Raw genomic sequence first — 18,435 nt, forward strand, 5'->3', positions numbered from 1 at the left:
TATTGAATTTCCTTATATTCTCCTTAATTAATAATAGTAATATAATAATTCCTCCTCTTCTTTTGAGGATATTATCCTCTGAGTATAATGCTTTTAGTGAAGATTTGGATAGAGGCAAACCTTTCCTGTCAGCTTTTTTTTTTTTTTTTTTTTTGGACACAGGGTCTCTTTAGTCTTGTCTTTTCTAGAACTTTCTATGTAGACCAGGCTGGCCACAAATTCACATTAAAGGCGTGGGCCACCACACCCTGGCCTTTTTTCTTTCCTGTCATCTTTAAGGGAGATGTGAATAATTATAAAAATGACATTATTTGTTTAAATCTACTATTGAATTTTGTGGTTCTTTGATTAAATGCAGGGCCTTGAAACTGCTAGACTATGTAGCTGCTCTACCAAGGAACTACAACTCCAGCCCTTGTTTCTTTCTTAAAAAAAATTTTTTTTTTGGTTTTTTCGAGACAGGGTTTCTCTGTGTAGCTTTGCACCTTTCCTGGAACTCACTTGGTAGCCCAGGCTGGCCTCGAACTCACAAAGATCCGTCTGCCTCTGCCTCCCAAGTGCTGGTATTAAAGGCGTGCGCCACCACTGCCCGGCAAGCTCACTTTTTTTTTTAAAAAGATTTATTTATTATGTATACAGAAGAGGGTGCCAGATCTCATTACAGATGGTTGTGAGCCACCACGTGGTTGCTGGGAATTAAACTCAGGACCTCTGGAAGAGCAGTCAGTGTTCTTAACCTCTGAGCCATCTCTCCAGCCAAGCTCACTTTTTAAAAACATTTATTTTTATGTGTATAGGTGCTTTGCCTGCATGTATGTCTGTGCATCATGTGTATGCCTAGTACCCACAGAGGCCAGAAGAGGGCATGAGACAGTTGTGAGCTGCCATGTGGGTGCTGGGAATTGAACTCAGGTCTTCTGGAAGAGCAGCAGTGCTCTTACCCACTGAGCTATCTCTTCAGACCCAGGAGTACACTCTTTCCTTACACCTTTATGTAGGTTCTAGGGATTGAACTCAGGTCTCTAGGTTTGCCCAGCAAGTAAGTGACTTTAATCTGTTGAGCCATCTTTTTTGTCCTCTGCCATTTTGAAACAGGATTCCATGTAGTTAAAGTTGACCTTGGATTAAGATTCTCCTGCTTCCACCTTTTAAGTGCTGAGATTGAGATTATTGATGTGTGCTAATATATTTGGTTTTGCTTGGTGCTGGGGATTGAACACAGGGCCTCACATATACTAGACAAGCATTCCTACCAGTTGGCTACATCCCCAGCCCTGGTTTTGTTTTTGATGAATGTAACACAAAATCTAAATTGGTGTTTTAATAAAGACCAGATATTGGGGTAAATGCTAAAAGATCAGAGAGACAAAGGAACAAGCCACTGCCACGTCTCACCTCACCAACTACATGAATCCTCTGGCAGAGTTGAGTTCTCTGCTGAAAGCGCTCCACCCAAAAGCTTTCATATCTCCTGCCTTATAGACCTTTCTCTGCCCTGCCATACCACTTCCTTCTTAGTGCTGGGATTAAAGGCATGTGTGCTTCCCAAGCAAAGGCATAAGGTCTCAAGTGCTGGGATTAAAGGTGTGTGCCACCACTGCCTGGCTCTGTTTCTCTCTTAGACTGAAATCAAGCTCATGTAATCCAGGGTGGTTTTGAACTCAGATATCCAGACAGATCTCTGCCTCCCAAGTGCTAGGTTTAAAGGTGTGTGCCACCACTGCCTGGCCTCTATGTTTAATCTAGTGGCTTATTCTGTTCTCTGATCTTCAGGCAAATTTTATTAGGGTACACAATATGTTACCAAAGAGGAACCTATCCTACAACCTCTTACCTATATTCCTGTAAGTAACCCCAACAAAACTCATTGGTTCACCAAATTGAACTTTGCTGGTATACATACTTTGATTTGTTGTGCATTCCCTGTCTGGGATGAGTAGATATGTGTGTTGTGTCTCTCCAAGAAAAGTCCCGTCCCCTCCCTGGAGCTGAGGACTGAACCCTGGGCCTTGCACTTGCTAGGCAAGTGCTCTACCACTGAGCTAAATTCCCAATCCCAAAAGTTTTGTTGTTTCTTTTTTTTATACAATAGGACCCTTTCTAAAAAACAAAACAAAACCAAAAGCTTAATGTCATATGAGATCTCACCTGAAAACTTCAGCTGTTTATTTTACTGGTGTTTTGTCTAATAAGGTGAGAAAAAAAATAAATTGGCTTTTTATTTTCATTCTCATAACTGGAAAAATAACTAGAAGTATATTTATTTTTCCCACTTTTACATATGGGTGTTATTGTTCTAGTGCTGTTAAATTGTGTATTATGGCTCATGCCTGTGATCCAAGCACTTTGGAGGCTGCAAAGGATTGCCATGAGTTCCATGCAACCTGGACTACAGAGTAAGATCTTGTCTGAAAAAAAGAACATGAAAAATATAAAAATCACAAAACAAGTATTATTAGAAGATAAGCTAGCCTTGGGAAACATAATGACTGTTTCTGTTAGGCACAGTAGGCATAGTGCCTAGAGCCATAGTAGTTTTAGGATCTATGATAGTTTTTTAGTTTCTCTTAAAGGTAGGGGAAAAAATTAAGACATATCCCTGAAATTTGGGGTGAAAAAAATACATTTTTGACTCTCCCCCCCAACAGGGTTTCTCTGTGTAGTTTTGGAGCCTGTCCTGGATCTTGCTCTGTAGACCAGGCTGGCCTCAAATTCACAGAGATCCATCTGGCTCCACCTCCCAACTGCTGGGACTAAAGGCATGGGCCACCACTGCCTTGCTGAAAGAAAATATTTCAATATATAACTTTTGCAACAATGCAGTCATAACAATCATACGATTCTAATTAGTTTTTGTTGTTGTTTGCTTGTTTTTTGAGACAAGATTTTTCTGGTCAGTTTCAGGGACTTCCTGAAGCTGTGGTGAGTTGTTTACCTTTTTACTTGAAGGATGAAATGTTTCAATCCTGAGAGGAAACTGTTATACAACAGAAGCCTAGATGGCTTTATACTCTAAATTCTGGGGCTTGTCTTACCTCCCAAGTGCTAGGATTACTGGTAAAGCCATCAAGTCTTGCTAATTTTTTGTTCTTTTTCCTTTTTTTTTTTTTTAAGTTGGTTTGTTTTGTTGTTATTTTGTCTGTATGAATGTTTTGCCTGTGCATATATATGTATGTGTATCACAAGTGTGTATGCCTGGTGCCTTCAAGGTCAGAAGAGGGCAATGGATCACCTGGTACTAGAGTTACAGTTGTGAGCTGCCATTAAAATATCCATGTGGGTGCTGGAAACAGGAACTGGGTCCTGTGCAAGAGAAACAAGTACTCTTAACTGCTGAGCCATCTCTTCAATCCCCCCCCCCTTTTTTTTTATTTTGAGAACAGGTCCTCATATATTTGAGACTGCCTTGATGTGACTGAATAAGACCTTGAACTTCTGACCCTCTTGTTTCCATCTCCTGATTGCTGAAATTATTGACTTGCACCACCATGCCTGGTTTATGTTGCATTAGGAATTGAATCTTGGGTCCTGTGTATGTTAGGCAGACTGTCTACCAATGAACTGCATCCCCAGCTTTCTTGGAATTCTATGGTCTCTTAGTCCTGTTTTATTTTCCTTTGTGCTTCCTTTACATACAGCAGTGAAAACCAGTAGCATTCTTCATTCTTTAGTCTTTGCTATTACCAGTGACCATTGATTATAGTACATTGAATGACCAGTGATTGCAAGCTACTGGGGGCAGAGATCATGTCTTGTTTTCCAGGATTTATACATGCTACATACTCAGTAAATACTTGATTCATGGAATTAAGGAATCCTCTGTTTGTGGTGATATTGTGTTCCCTAAAATATTGTGCACCCTAATAAACTTACCTGGGGTCAGAGAACAGAACAGCCACTAGATATAGAGGCCAGAAAATGGTGGCACACATACCTTTAATCCTAGCATTTCCAGAGGCAGAGATCCAGACGGATCTCTGTGAGTTCAAGGCCACATTGGAAACAGCCAGGCATGCTGACTTTAATCCCAGGAAGTGATGGGAGAAAGCAGAAAGGTATTTAAGGCGTGAGGATGAGGAACTAGAGGATGGTTAAGCTTTTAGGCTTTCGAGAAGCAGTTTAGCTGAGATCCATCTGGATAAGGACTTAGAGGCTTCCAGTCTGAGAGAACAGGATCAGCTGAGGAATTGGCAAGGTGAGGTGGCTGTGGCCTGTTCTGTTTCTCTGATCTTCCAGCATTCACCCCAATACCTGGCTCTGGGTTTGTTTTAATTAATAAGTCCTTTTAAGATTCATGCTATATTGGTGAAATTATTAAGGCCACTCCACGTAGTTAAAAGGGAGTTTTTTTGGTTTTGTTTTTGTTTTTTGTTTTGTTTTGTTTTGTGTGTGTGTGGCGTAACTTACAAATGAAGGGATAGGTAGATTGTAGGGTCTGGCAAAAATATGACGCAGTCCGGCGGTGTTCACTCTGCTCGGTCTACCTCCAGCGTCCAGGGTCCGGGCACCAAGATATCCTCCTCATTTGGAACCTGGGTCTTCAGCGTCCTCTCTCGGGCCCGCCTTGGAGGCGTGACCGTTACTGAAGCCTCAGTGGGGGTTGGAACTTCCAGGCCAAGGCTACTTCTGGTCTTTTTCATCATGGTTTTTTTAAAAATAAGTTTTGGAGGTTTTTGTTTTTGTTTTTTTTTTGTTTTTTTGTTTTTGTTTTTTTTGTTTTTGTTTTGTATTTTATGTATAGTATTCTGCCTGCATGTATCCTTACAGGCCAGAAGAGGGCACCAGATCTCATTACAGATGGTTGTGAGCCACCATGTGGTTGCTGGGAATTGAACTAAGGACCTTTGGAAGAACAGTCAGTGCTCTTAACCGCTGAGCCATCTCTCCACCCCTCTCCCCCGTTTGAGGGGAGATATTTGCTAAGCCAGGCTTTTACTAGACAGGGTTTCTCTGTGTAGCCCTCTGTGTCCTGGAACTCACTCTGTAGACCAGGCTGGCCTCAAACTCAGAGACCCACCTGCCTTTGCCTCCTGAATCCTGGGATTAAAGGCATTCGCCACCATTGCCCAGCTAGTTTTTCTTTTTTATAGCTCTAACAAATATTTAACAGTATAGAGTGTTTGAATAGGTGAATTTATATCATGAGCCTCATGGACTTCAAGACATATTATATTGTACAAGTGCCCAGGCTCATTTCATAGAGAAGTATCCAATACATAATCTGCTTTCCTGTTTAATAAATTTGATCTTACCTTGTGTCAGTCTTCTTGTTGCATTTATCTCTGATTAAGTGTTTTATTCTTTTTAAGAGAGAAGATCTCTCTGTGTGGCTAAGGATGATCCTGAACTCCTGATCCTTCTGCCTTTACTCCCAAGTGCTAGAATTATAGGCACATATCACTTTCCTAGCCCATAGTTTATTCTTGTGTGTGTAAATGTGAACAAGTACAATGAGAAATGTGTATGAGATTTTCATAATGAAATGTATTGTTTTGTATGCTAATACTACTTTAAAGTCTTTTTTGTTGGTTTTTATTTGTTTGTTTGTTTGTTTTTGTTTGGTTGGTTTTTTGCTTTTGGTTTTTGAGATAGGGTCTCTACATAGACCTGGTTATCCTGGAACTCACTATGTAGATTCACAGAGATCTATCTGCCTCTGCTTCCTGAGCTTTGGGATTAAATGTGTGCACCATATGTCTGGTATTTTAAAGTGTTTTTTCTTTTAAAAATATTTCTATTTTACATGTATGTAAGCATACTGAATGTCTTTAAGCATACTGTGCTTATGCCTGGTGTCTGCAGAGGTATACCGGACACCCTAGAACTGGAGTTGCAGACAGTTGTAAACTGCCTTATGGGTGCTGGGAACTGAGTTGTGAGGCCTCTGCAAGAGCAACACTGTTCTTAACAGCTGAACCATCTTCCTATCACCAATCTTCTTTCCCCCCAAAAGTCTTTTATTTTATAGAGAAAATCCTGTTTCCAAATCTTGGATCACTTACTGTTTTTCTCTGTAGATTTTGTAGGTGGTACACATAATGGTAGTTCATGCCTCTGATCCTAGTGCCCAGGAGGACAAAATAGGGTAATTATGAGTTTGAGGTCAGAAAAATAAAACACAGCTAAATAAAAAACCCACTGGAAATCCTTTGTAGTGTCATTAGACCCTGTACACTCTTTGTTTTCCTACTGTGCAGGCTATAGTTTTGCATTCATGTATCTACTCTTGAGGGTTCTTTCCTTTCCTTTCCTTTTCTTTCCTTTTCTTTCCTTTCTTTTCCTCTCCTCTCCTTCCCTCCCCTCCCCTCCTCTTTTCTTTTCTTTTTTTCCGAGACAGGGTTTCTCTGTAGCTTTGGAGCCTGTCCTGGAACTCGCTTTGGAGACCAGGCTGTATACTGGAACTCACAGAGATCCGCCTGCCTCTGCCTCCTGAGTGCTGGCATTACAGGCGTGCTCCACCACCGCCCGGCTGTCTTGAGCATTCTTGCTTTTATTTACTCTTTTACCCATGCTTTACTCCCAAACACGTAATTAGTATTTAACAAGTATTAGGTGATATTTATTTATTTACTTGTTTGCATCAGTTGCGGTGATTAAACACTCTAAAAGCAACTTAGAGGAATGAATTTATTTCAGCCTACAGGTTACAAGTCCATCATTGTTTAAAGTTAGGGCAGGACTTCAAGCAGGAATTTAAATTAGAAACCTGGAAGAAATGCAGCTGGATCACTCATAGGCCCGTGCTTAGTTAGCTTTCTTTTTGTTCTTCCTTTTTGCCTTTTTTTTTTCTCCCCAAGACAGATTTCTTTGTGTAGCCCTGGCTATCTGGGAACTCACTATGTAGACCAGGCTGGCCCTCAGACTCATAGAGATCACACCTGCCTCTGCCCCCCTAAAGGTGTGCACCACCACCATCTTGCTTTTAGCTAGCTCTCTTTTACAGCCCAGAACTATCTGCATAGGGCTGGTTCCTCCCACAGTGGTCTGGGCCCTCTTACATCAATTAACCATCAAGACAGTTTTCCCCCAGACAGGTCCACAAGGCAATCTGATCTAGACACTCTCTTAAGACTCCTTTCTCGGATGACTCTAGGTTGTGTCAATTTGATAACCAGAGCCAACAAGACAGTGATTTTTATGTATCCTTTTTTACTCCCCTGGATGCAGGGTCTGGTTGGAACTCAATGTGTAGATCAGACTGTCCTCAAACTCAGAGATCCATATACATCTACTTCCCTAGTTCTGGTATTAAAGGTGTGCTTAATCATATTTAGCTTATTTATTTATTTGTTTGTTTGTTTAATTTTTTCCGAGACAGGTTTCTCTGTAGCTTTGTGCCTTTTCTGGAACTCACTTGATAGCCCAGGCTGGCCTCAAACTCACAGAGATCCACCTGGCTCTGCTTCCTGAGTGCTGGGATTAAAGGCGTGCGCCACCACCGCCTGGCTTTCTTTATTTTTTAACTCAGTTGACCTAGAGCATGTTGTAGAATCAAAAGTGTTGTCCCCTATGTAATGCATTTTAAAATCTCAGCCAGCCATGGTGGTGTACATGTGTAGTATCAGCACTTTGGAGGCAGAAGCACAAAAATGACAATTTCAAAGCCAGTCTCAAAAACAAAAACAGGTGGGGAGGGAGAAGTTGTAGAGTGTTTGCCTGGCACATGCACAAAGCCCTGGGTTTGATCCCCAATGCTACATAAACTAGGTATGTTGGTTCAGGTTTGTAATTCTAGCCCTTGGGAGGTAGAAAGGGAGAGAAAGATCAGAAGTTTGAGGCCAGCTTGAGCTGGCTGTGTGAGACATTGTCTGAAGGAAAACATTTTTTAGATAGTGAATTATGTACTATATTTGAGTTGTTTAAATAGTATTTGTATATTTCTACACATCTTTCCTCTCTTAGCTTATTAGTTATTAGCTCTCTTAGTTATTCCCTGCCCTCCAGTGGTTTTAGCAGAGTTTACAATTTTAATTAAAGTTATTATGAATCCCATTGTTTAGATTCTGCATTGTTGGTTACAGGATTCTCTTAGTGTTTTTTTTTTTTTTTTTTTAAGTTTTTATTACATTTATGGTGTGTGGTTGGGTGTGTGTGTGTAGGTGTGAGAATATATGCTGTGGGTGTGGAGGGCAGATGATAACTTGGAATTTGTTCTCTCTAATGTGTAAGTCCTGGGGATCAAACTCAGGTCATCAGTCTTGGTGGCAAGTGCCTTTACCCACTGAGTCATCTCACAAGTTATTTTTAACAGAATATTTAAAAGCTTTTTTGTTTACTTTTAGACAAAACAAGGTTTCTCCCTCCTTTTCTGGGTCTGATGTCTGGAGCCCAATTTACGCTTATAGGTAGCTTGACCTGTTTCTTCTAGTGCCATTGTGTGTTCCAAGTTATCTTAGATACAGAACAGTTTGGTGATTTACTCTGACCTTGGCTGTACTGTCTTTTCTGTACTTTACCAAAGTATCAGTATAAAGGTTATTGAATATCTCTTAGAGATCTGCCTACCTCTGCATCCTGAGTGCTGGGATTAAAGGCATGTGCCACCACTGCCCAGCTCTTTATGTGGTTTGCCAGGGACTGAATTTAGGTCATCAGAGTTGGTGGCAGAAACTCCTTTGTTAATTACTATAATCTTTTTTGGGAGGCAGTGGTGTACTTCATGTAAAATAAATATGGCTTGTTTTATGTATTTGCATAACTTTTCAGTGTTTTTCTTCTGCCATAGGCTTTTGAGTTTTTCTATGAGTCCAAATGTGAGTTACACTTGCTATATTCCATCCAGTCCTCTTCATTAGTAGGAAGTTTCTTTAACAAATAACATTTAAGAATGAATGAAAGATTATTAGGAAAGATCCTCTTAGGTAAAATGTGAGAAACATGGTTCTATGGCTTAAGATATGAGGCAGTAGAAGGGAATACATTTAAAAGGTTTTTTTTAAAAGTATTGTGTATGATATGGTGTGGATGTGCATGCCACACTGTGCATGTGGAGTTCAGAGGACAACTTTATGAAGTTGACTCTTTCCATCAGGGGAGCTAATATTTTCTTCATAATAGTGAAGCCTTTTTTCCCTCTTAGGCAGGTTCCTTTCTTTTTTCAGGTTTTATTTTATGTGTATGAGTGTTTTGCCTGCATGTATGACTGTGCACATGTGTGCCTGGTACCCATGGAGGCCAGAAGAGGATATCAGATCCCCTGGAGCTGGAGTTACAGATAATTCTGAGCTACTCTGTGGGTGCTGAGAACCAGACCCAGGTCCTGTGCAAGAGGAGCTGATGTTTGTAATCACTGAGCCATCTCTCCAGCCCCTAGACATACTTTTCTTAAATGCCTAAAAGAAAGTCAGTGGTTACAAGCATCAGTACATAAAATCTGAAAAAAAAAGTCATGCCATTGTAGAAACTGAAAAGCTACAGTCTGAATAAATTGCTTCAGATACATGCCAAGAGTTATATTGGGGCTGGAGAGATGGCTCAGAGGTTAAGAACACTGACTGCTCTTCAAGAGGTCCTGAGTTCAATTCCCAGCAACCACATGGTGGCTCACAACCATCTGTAATAAGATTTGGCAAACTCTTCTGTGTACACAATAAATAAATCTTTAAAAAAAGTTATAGTGTAGACATCTGAACAGTGTATGAAATGACAATTTCCCTTTGTCCTCAACATATAAAAGGCACTTAAATATTTGTGTGTAGGGATGGACTAGGGAGGTAGCTCATTAAGCACAAGTGTGAGCATTTGAGTTTGAAATTCTAGCATCCATATAAAAAGCTGGGTGTGGTGGCTGTGGCTTGTAATCTCAGTGCTGGGGAGGCAATTTTCTTGCTTAAAAAATTGCATGTAGCTGGGCGGTGGTGGTGCACGCCTTTAGTCCCAGCACTCGGGAGGCAGAGGCAGGCGGATCTTTGCGAGGTCAAGGCCAGCCTGGTCTACAGAGCGAGATCCAGGAAAGGCACAAAGCTACACAGAGAAACCCTGTCTTGTAAAAGAAAATAAAAGGGTTGGGGATTTAGCTCAGTGATAGAGCGCTCGCCTAGCAAGCACAAGGCCCTGGGTTCAATCCTCAGCTCACAAAAAAAAAACAAAAAACATGTATATGAAATCTGTGTACATTCTAAGCAGATTCTTTATATTCTATGCATTATTTTTTCCTCCCAAAATATTTAGTACAATTTTGAAAGTTAAACCAGGGGAAAGATTGTGTTTGTGTGAGTTAGGCTTGAATGAGCAAGGTAAACCATGAGAAACAAGTTGAAAATTCCAGTAAGATGAAGCCTGTATCAGCTTTAGTGATTATGTTGACATTATGCTATATTCAAGGACGTCCTGGTTTGGCATTTTGAAACTTTTGTTATAAGGATTTCTTCTTTTCTACTCCTGTCCATCCCAATCTCACTGTGAAATGCATATGGTTGTAGCTTTTAGATTTTTAATGCCGGAGATTGAGCTCAGGGCTTTGTGTATGTACTTCTGCATGTACTCTACCACTGAGCTGTAGTTCTCCTGTCCTCTCCTTTCTTCTGGAGATAGGTAGTTCACACTGACCTGGAATATAGCTTTGGCTTGTTTTGTTTGTCAGCAGTGGAGGTCTGCAAGAAGCTCTAGAAATGGTGGGGAGAGGTCTTCAGAGAAGACAAAAAGAAAGCCCAGAATGTCAGAGAAAACAGACATAGAATTTTGGTAAAGAGAAGTTATGCTCAGAAAACCAGCAAGTCTTAGCAGTGAAAATCCGTAAGCAGTTGGTGAAAGTTGTTGAAATGTGGCATTTCATGTTTGCCTGGAGTGAGGAAAGAGCACCAAAGAGCATTTCCATTACCCTCTTCCATGCAAGTTGTTTTCACAGACTTTCCAATTAGAGGGTATTTGGGTTGTCTTTTTGGAGGTGCTATGAAGTCATTCATACTTTAGGGGAAGACATTTTAATACTAAATAAACTCTAATTTTAGTCTCAGAAAATGGAATTTTTGAGGAGGCATTACAACCCTTGAGAAGGCATCTTGGTTATAGTAGGAAAAGTTCTTGGAGTCAAAGAAGAGGAACATGTTAAAGAAACGGTTGCTTTTTCAGTTCTGCCTAAGATCTTGAATGGTCATTCCGAATCATGGGTTTCAGAATGATTTCAGAAGTCTGTAAACTTCAGTTCTGGGCTTGATTAGAATAGGCAATTTCTGTCTATGTATTACATGTCTTCTCAGGAAGAGCTAAGTGAAAAGAAGCAAGTCATATTAATCTTCTTGGCTCCATCCTTACAATCTTGTTTTTCTTCACAAGTGTTTGTATTGTCAGAATGAGTTTTCCTATTATCTCCCAAGTCTTCTGAGAGTGAAAAGTTTGGGAATGAGGACTGCAGTTTGTTTTTCTGTTCAAGTCTTTGTACCCCTTTCATTTTAAACACCATTAACTGGTGGATTAGCAGCATGAAAGTAGATAGTAGAGAAAGAAAACTAAAATTTTTGATGTTTGGTTGAGAAATACTGTTCTTTGACCCAGTTTTGCAACTGCCTGATATACTTGTTGGTTAATGTTTTCTTTGTATTTTAAAACTTCAGTGCCTTGAAAAAACAAAAAAATACCCACGAACAAGGCACTAAAGTTCTCAGGCAAATTTCTTGACCACTTTTTTGTAGATATCTTTCATCTTGGTGTCTGTCAGGCAGTTTAGTGGCAGCTCTTCTTCCTTTAGCGAACTTCTCTTTCCTTTTTTTTCCATTTCGACAGGGTGTCTCGGCAGGTTAAGCTGTTCTGGAACTGGAACTCACTATGGAATTTAGGTTGGCCTCCAACTCGCAGCAAGCCTCCTTGCCTCAGTCTCAATGTTGGGATTGCCGGCGTAAGGTTCCATTCTATGCTCTCAGGGAGGTTTTCTCTTATTTTCCTAGTGTTCTTTGTTGGTAATATTGGAAAATTGCTTACTCTTCTCTTTCATGGTGTTTGCTTCAAGGTTTTCCAGTGCTCTGGCGCTTTCCAACCCCACAGCACTTTGTACAGGAGGTCCTCAGATTCTTTTGATGGACTTGTGAAGCGAGTGGGGTCTATGAAGCCTTGTGTGGGTGGGGCTGGGTACGCCAGGGCGGGGCCATTGAGGAACCCCTGGGAAAGGCTGGAAAGTCTAGTTGAGAAAGACCCGGTGGGCTGTGGTTTCAGAATTTTCACGAAGGCTTCGAGTACAAGGTTGAGGGTATTGGGTACCTCTCTCCTGCCTCGCCTTTCTTGATTCTGGAAGTTTCAGTAGCGCTTTCTGGGTTGCTACCACGCGAAAAGGCTGCGGCTTCGGCTCCGGGGGCGGATCCCAAGGGTCTTGACGCTGCTCGGGGCCGTTTGGCCTCCTGATGTTGGGGGAGGGGTGAAGAGATGCTGCTCGCGCCTCCTTTTGCGCCTGCGCGGCGGGCTCCAAGCGGGTAGGAGCGCGTGCGCGGTGACGTGGACGTCCGGTGCGTGCGCAAGCTCTTCAGCTGAAGCGGACACAAGGTGTGCGAACCCTTCAGATTAACCCGCCCCTAGAGGAATATGAAGGACTCGGGGTGAGGCCGACCACGCCCCGCACGGTAACTCTCGGTCCTGGGTGGAGGGCATCGCTTCAGTAGTGGCCCGATTGGAGTTTTTTGAGAGTTTAAACCACTTGTGTATTTGAACGGCTTGACCAGCGTTCCGCAGAGAGAGCTTCGCACGCCTGGGCCTGGCTGGGCCTTGCGCGGTGCAGCCTTTGGTCCCTGGAGTGAGTTGCGCATGTCATCTCGCGCTCCTCCCCGACCTTACTTCCGTGTCTCTGAGAACTAACTAGGAACATCGACGCCGGAGACCGTGGCCACGAGGCGGGCGGGGTGAGAAGTGCCCGTGGCATGGCCCTACCCTCGCGTGCGTGACGTTTTAGCCTGGCTGTAGGTCTAACCCTGTGCTGAATAGGCACAGGTTTTACAGTTCAGCTCTGGGTGTTTCAACTCTCCCAGGGAAATAACCAACGTCAATTTCTCTAAGGAACTGGATGCAGTGTTTTGACACCTGTACAAACGTGTAATTTCTGGTCATGTGAAGGCAAGGCCACGAATTTAATGGGGAGGGGCGAAGAGTGAGTAGAATGGGAGTGAGAACTTTGTAAACAAAGGACCTGTGATTTGTAAGTGCAAACCGAAGGCGGAGAAAACAGGTGGGGAAAAGCAGGTGTTGTTTTCTTTTTCTCTTTGTGGGCAGCCTTGACTAGTTTTCTGTTCATAGGACTTCCCCTTTCTGTTGAAATTTCAAGTAGGTTCTGGCTTGAGTGTAAGGTGAGCAGGAGCATTTAATAAGTTTACCACTACTAAATTGGGGAATCTGTGTTCGAAGATTATATAGAGACAGACGTTGGGAGTCTTTTTCGAACTGGTGAAATTGGTGGCAGAGTGTATTGCTGTGAAGCTTTGCCTTCACTTACGTTCCCCGGGAATGTCCATTTGGCAAGAGGATGGAAGCAGGGAAGGGGGAGAGTGTCTGAAAAGAAGAGTGGCGTGATTGGCAGAGCAGGAAAATCCCCGTCTGAGGGAGACCCACTCTTGGTCACCGCCGGATCCGACACGTGGACCTTGAGACATTAGGGCCCACTTACGCTCAGCCTGTGCGTGTTGAACTTGCCAACCTTGAGAGGCCGAGTGCCTAATAATCTCTACCTGGCCTGCTTTCCTTTCGGGCACGACGCCGCAGCAAGGCTGCAGTTAAGGAGCAGGCGGAGTGGCGTGACGGCTGCTGGGAAATGGGCTGGCGGGGTGGCTCCTGTGTAGTCTCCAAGGTAACCGAAAGCAGCTGAACAGCTCTGGGATCACAGGGTTCCGCCTGGCTGCACGTGATCCTTGGGACTTTACAGTGGAAGAGTTTTCTTTGCCACATCTTTTTCACGTTGTTTCTGGCTAGTTGTCTTCTGTAGTTGAAAAGCGGAATAACTGGGGCTTTTTGTTTTTATTTTTTATTTATTTTTTAAACACAGGTAATGAGTTGGGTCTCCTTAACTGCAACATAAAAGAAATTTAGTTCTCTTAGTACTTTGGCATATTTATTTCAGATTTTCTTTCCGTTTCTGCTGTAAAGGTTTTTCAGACTCTACTTAGTAACTCGTAGGCACCTAAAAGCTTCCTAGCCTAAATTGTTTCGGATTGATACCTAAGAATGGAAATACTAATAAAATTTGAGTTTCAAAATGCGATTTAATTTAAGGAACAAACGTCGTAGTGAACCTGCCATACAGTAATACAGTGATTTACTTTATTGTTTGAAAGGGTATGTATGGTTAACATGGGCAGCATTCAGAATGTGTTGACTATCATTTGAAATTTGTGTTTTAAAAGTAATATATTGACTTGGAATTTTGACTTGATGTAGTTGAATTTTCTTGGCACTGTATATAAATCATTAAATTGCTACATAGTATGTTTTGTGGGTTGTATCAGGGTCACCATTATAGTAAAAATTTACCAAAGACCACTGGAAGAAAAAAAATTGGTACTCTTGAGTTTGTTACAATTGATGCAATTTGCTACACTGTTTTAAATCATATTCCTTAGAGATTGTGTGTATGTGTAGTGAGGGGACTTCAGGAATCACCAAGGATTTTTCCTTTTACAACTAAACTTACTTTAAGCCCTTTCTAACTTACTTTAATCTATGTAAATGCTTGATGAGGAAAGGCTGAAGTAAACATTTTTTAATTTTAAAATGTAGACCAGGCTAGCCTAGAACTCACAGAGACTCTCCTGCCTCTGTCTCCCCAGTGCTGAGATTAAAGATAAGCAGCCCTCGTCCTTTGTTAAAACTTTAAGAGAACAAAATACAGAGTATTCCAGTATTGCTGGAAAGGAATTTTTTTTTTCTTTCCTGGAGTAGTCTCACACTTCTAAAGTACATTTGATTTTTGCAATGGACATTTATGGTTATCTTAGACTTCAGTCATTTTTTATATGCGTGAAACAGCATTTTCACCAATTGATGAACCGTAGGTGAGGGAAATCAAACATAGGGCTAGGGGTATATACACACACCTGTGTGTGGGTGTGTGTGTGTGTGGGTGTGTGTGTGTATATATGTCTACACCCCCCCACACACACACGTATTCACTTGCATATCACGTGAGAATCCCTGGCTAGGTTCAGTTACAAGGACTACTGGGGGGAAATCTTGTTTTAAATTGTAGCCATTGTATCTCAAGTTCCTGATCGTTTGGGACCATAAATTGGCTCTTTGATTTTATGTATTTTGGTTAACTGATGGAATAAATTGATAGGTTGAGTTTTTTTTTTTTTTAAGACTTTGTGCAAGCCTGCAAGTTTTGACTTTTCCTCTTTTTCATGTATATTTACACATTTAAAAAAAATGCCTGTATACAAAGTTGAAATAAAACAATTAGATTTTTTTCCCCCTTTGCTGGAGATATGGGGCAGGCAGGTCTTACAGGCTGGCCTTGAACTTGCTAAGTAGTTGAGTGTCATTGAACTTCTGATTTTTTTTTTTTTACCTGATTTTTTTTTTTTTTTTTAAATATGGTATTTGGGTATTGGCTTTGTGTATGCTAGACAAGAAGCACTCTGCTGACTGAGCTACATCTCCTCCCCAATTTGAACTTTCAGTTCAATTTGTGTATTTCTACTATGGTATATAACTTTTGGTGAGTTCTCTAAGCTTAAATATGTATTACAGTCACCAGGTGACTTGTGAAATTGTTTTTGTTTTGTAAATGTGTGATAGGTGTGATATAAGCATATTAGTTTTAGAAAGCTAGTTATTTTTATGGATAAAATCTTAAGGCAGTTCTAGAAAATAATTATTTTAAATCTTACCTATCTTAGGCCCTGGGTTTAATTCCCAGCACTGCACAGTAAACATTCACATACTTCAGTCATTTGAATCCCAGGACTCCAGAGCCCAATGTATTCCTGAAGAATGCATCCCAGGCCAACCTATCTAATAGTGAGACCTTGTCTTAAGACAAACAAACAAACCAACAAGCAGAGATTAAACAAAAACTACTCCAAGCCAGAGGCGCTTATCTCTGCTCATGTATGTTAGTGCTTTAGTATTAAGAACTAGACCCTCCAGCTGGGCAGTGGTGGTGCATGCCTTTAATCCCAGCACTCAGGAGGCAGAGGCAGGTGGGTCTCTGTGGGTTCGAGGCCAGCCTGATCTATTAGAGCAAGTTCCAGGATTGGCTCCAAAGCTACACAGAGAAACCTTGTCTTGAACCCCCCCCCCCCCAAAAAAAAGAACAGATCCCCTCCTTTTAAGCCCCTTGAGGCAGAAGTGACCAGGCCCTGCCCCTGATGACTCCCAACGGAACATCATAACAGGACCTAGCCCCTTGAGATGGAGGAGGCCAAGCTTTGCCCCACAGAGTTAAAAAGCCCAAGATCAGACCACCCTAGGAAACCCTATATAAAGCTTGTCTCCAGCTCAGCTCTTTGTTGCTGCTTGCTGGAGCAGAGACAGCCACCCTCCTGTTTTTTCTCAATAAATCTCTTGTGTGAGGTTTGTTGTTTTGGTGTGTGATATTCTTTGGCTTCTGACTGCCAAGACATCTTTCTCTTCAAAGCTGTAACACATATCCCACAGCCCCCTTTTATCTTAGTCTCAACTCATGGCAATCCTCTTGCCTCAGCAGCCTTCTGATGGCAGAGATTATGGGTGTGAGCCATCAAGCCTGGCTATTTACAATTATTTATTTATTTTTTGAGACAGGGTCTATTTAGTCCTGGCTGTCTTGGAACTCTCTATACAGATCAGGATGGACTCTGCTTTCAAGTTCTGAGATTGAAGCATGTGCCACCATGCCCCGTTGTTAGTAACTTTTGAGTCATAGTTGGCCTAACATAAAATTGATAGTTTAAATGTGCACCAGGGCCTGGAGAAAAGGCTCAGTGGGTAAATCACTTAAATGTGAGAACTGTGTTCCTGTCTCCAGTACCCACATAAAAAGCAGGTGGTCATAATAGCCTGATTGTAACCCCAGCTCGAGTGAGGCCAGGATTGTATCCCTCTGGAACAGTGGCTCTCAGTCTTCCTAATGCTGTGACCCCTTAATATACAGTTCCTTATGTGGTGGTGACCCCCAGCTACATAACTTCATAATGGTAATTTTGCTAATGTTATGAATTATAATTTAAATATCTATTTGGAGCTAGGGGATCAAAGCCAGGCCTTTTAGTTGGTTTAATAGGTGAGTACTGTACCAACTGAGCTACAACTCCTTTTAGCCCCTTTTTTGAAGTAGTAAGAAGTTTTATTAGAAAGCAGAATGGAAGTTTAAGCTAAATATCTGCCCAAGGGAACAGCTGTCTTCTGTATCCAAGAGCTTCTCTGACTGTAGCCCAAACTGGCCTTCAGCTGAAGTCATCTTTCTCCCTTATCCTTCTAAATGCTACGATATCATGAGAACTACACCAGTTTATATAGTTTTTCTAAAATGAATACATAATTTTAGTTTGTGTAAGATTACAGCATTGTTAATTTTTTTTGAGCGATAGGATATGAGTAACTTTTAACTAGTTAGATTAAAATTAGTTTACAAAAATGATAGAAATGATTAGGATAATCCCAGTGCTTGAGAGGCAGACAGAGGGGGACTGCTGTAAGTTTGAGGCTAGCCTGTTCTCTGACTCTTGTCTCAAGAACTCCTACCACATTTTTTTTAAAAAGAATGATTAAGTATTCCAGCTGGGCGGTGGTGACGCATGCCTTTAATGCCAGCACTCGGGAGGCAGAGGCAGGCGGATCTTTGTGAGTTCGAGGCCAGGCTGGTCTACCGAGCGAGATCCAGGAAAGGCGCAAAACTACACAGAGAAACCCTATCTCGAAAAAAAAAAAACCAAAAAAAAAAAAAGAATGATTAGGTATTCCAGAATGAACACCCTTATAGTGATTGAAAGAAGGCTATAAGCAGTGTCTTAAGAGAATTAGGAATACTTTTGGATAACACAATCAGTTGTATCCTGTAAATAGACAGGATCTCGTGTTCCAGGGTGATCTTGAACTCCTTTGAACTTCTTTTTAATTATTTTTTTTTTTTTTTTGGCAACTTCATACTTGCATATAATGGATTTTAAGTCGTTTTACCCCTACTCTTCATTACCCTCATTTTTTCCTTCCCTCTTCAGTTGAAACGTGTTTTCTCTAGTCATCCTCCTACATTAACGTTCTTTTTGTGTAACTCAGTGAGTTTAAAGTTTTAAAATAAATGGTTATTGTGTGCTTGTTTGGGTCTGCATACCTCCTGATGAACGTGGAGGTCAAAGGACAAGTTTTGGAATCTATTTTCTTCATTCACGTAAGGTTCAGGGATTGAACTCAGATCAGCAGGCTTGTCTGAACAGTGCCTTTTCCTGCTGAGCCATCTCACTGACCTCCACTGAGTTTAAGTAGATTGAGTAGGGGTTATTTACAGGAGCATGGACTTTGAACTTGTGTTCTTTCTCACTCCAT

General features: G+C 41.4%; 1 protein-coding gene across 8 annotated transcripts in view; it reads left to right on the forward strand.

Moving 5' to 3' along the window:
* Mga (MAX dimerization protein MGA) overlaps window positions 1-18,435 on the forward strand; it is a 94,313-nt gene that overhangs the window by 13,563 nt on the left and 62,315 nt on the right. For 3 of the 8 annotated variants that reach the window (XM_036183512.1, XM_036183519.1, XM_036183518.1), the window contains exon 1: window positions 12,450-12,548. The exons of 3 other annotated variants lie outside the window; for them this stretch is intronic. The gene's annotated coding sequence lies outside the window, so the exon portion shown is untranslated. Of the gene's footprint in view, window positions 1-12,449; window positions 12,549-18,435 lie in introns of those variants that run through there. 2 more of the 8 variants (XM_036183515.1, XM_036183516.1) reach the window with 2 other exon arrangements.

The sequence above is a fragment of the Onychomys torridus genome, chromosome 4, assembly GCF_903995425.1.
Source record: "Onychomys torridus chromosome 4, mOncTor1.1, whole genome shotgun sequence".
NCBI lineage: Eukaryota > Metazoa > Chordata > Mammalia > Rodentia > Cricetidae > Onychomys > Onychomys torridus.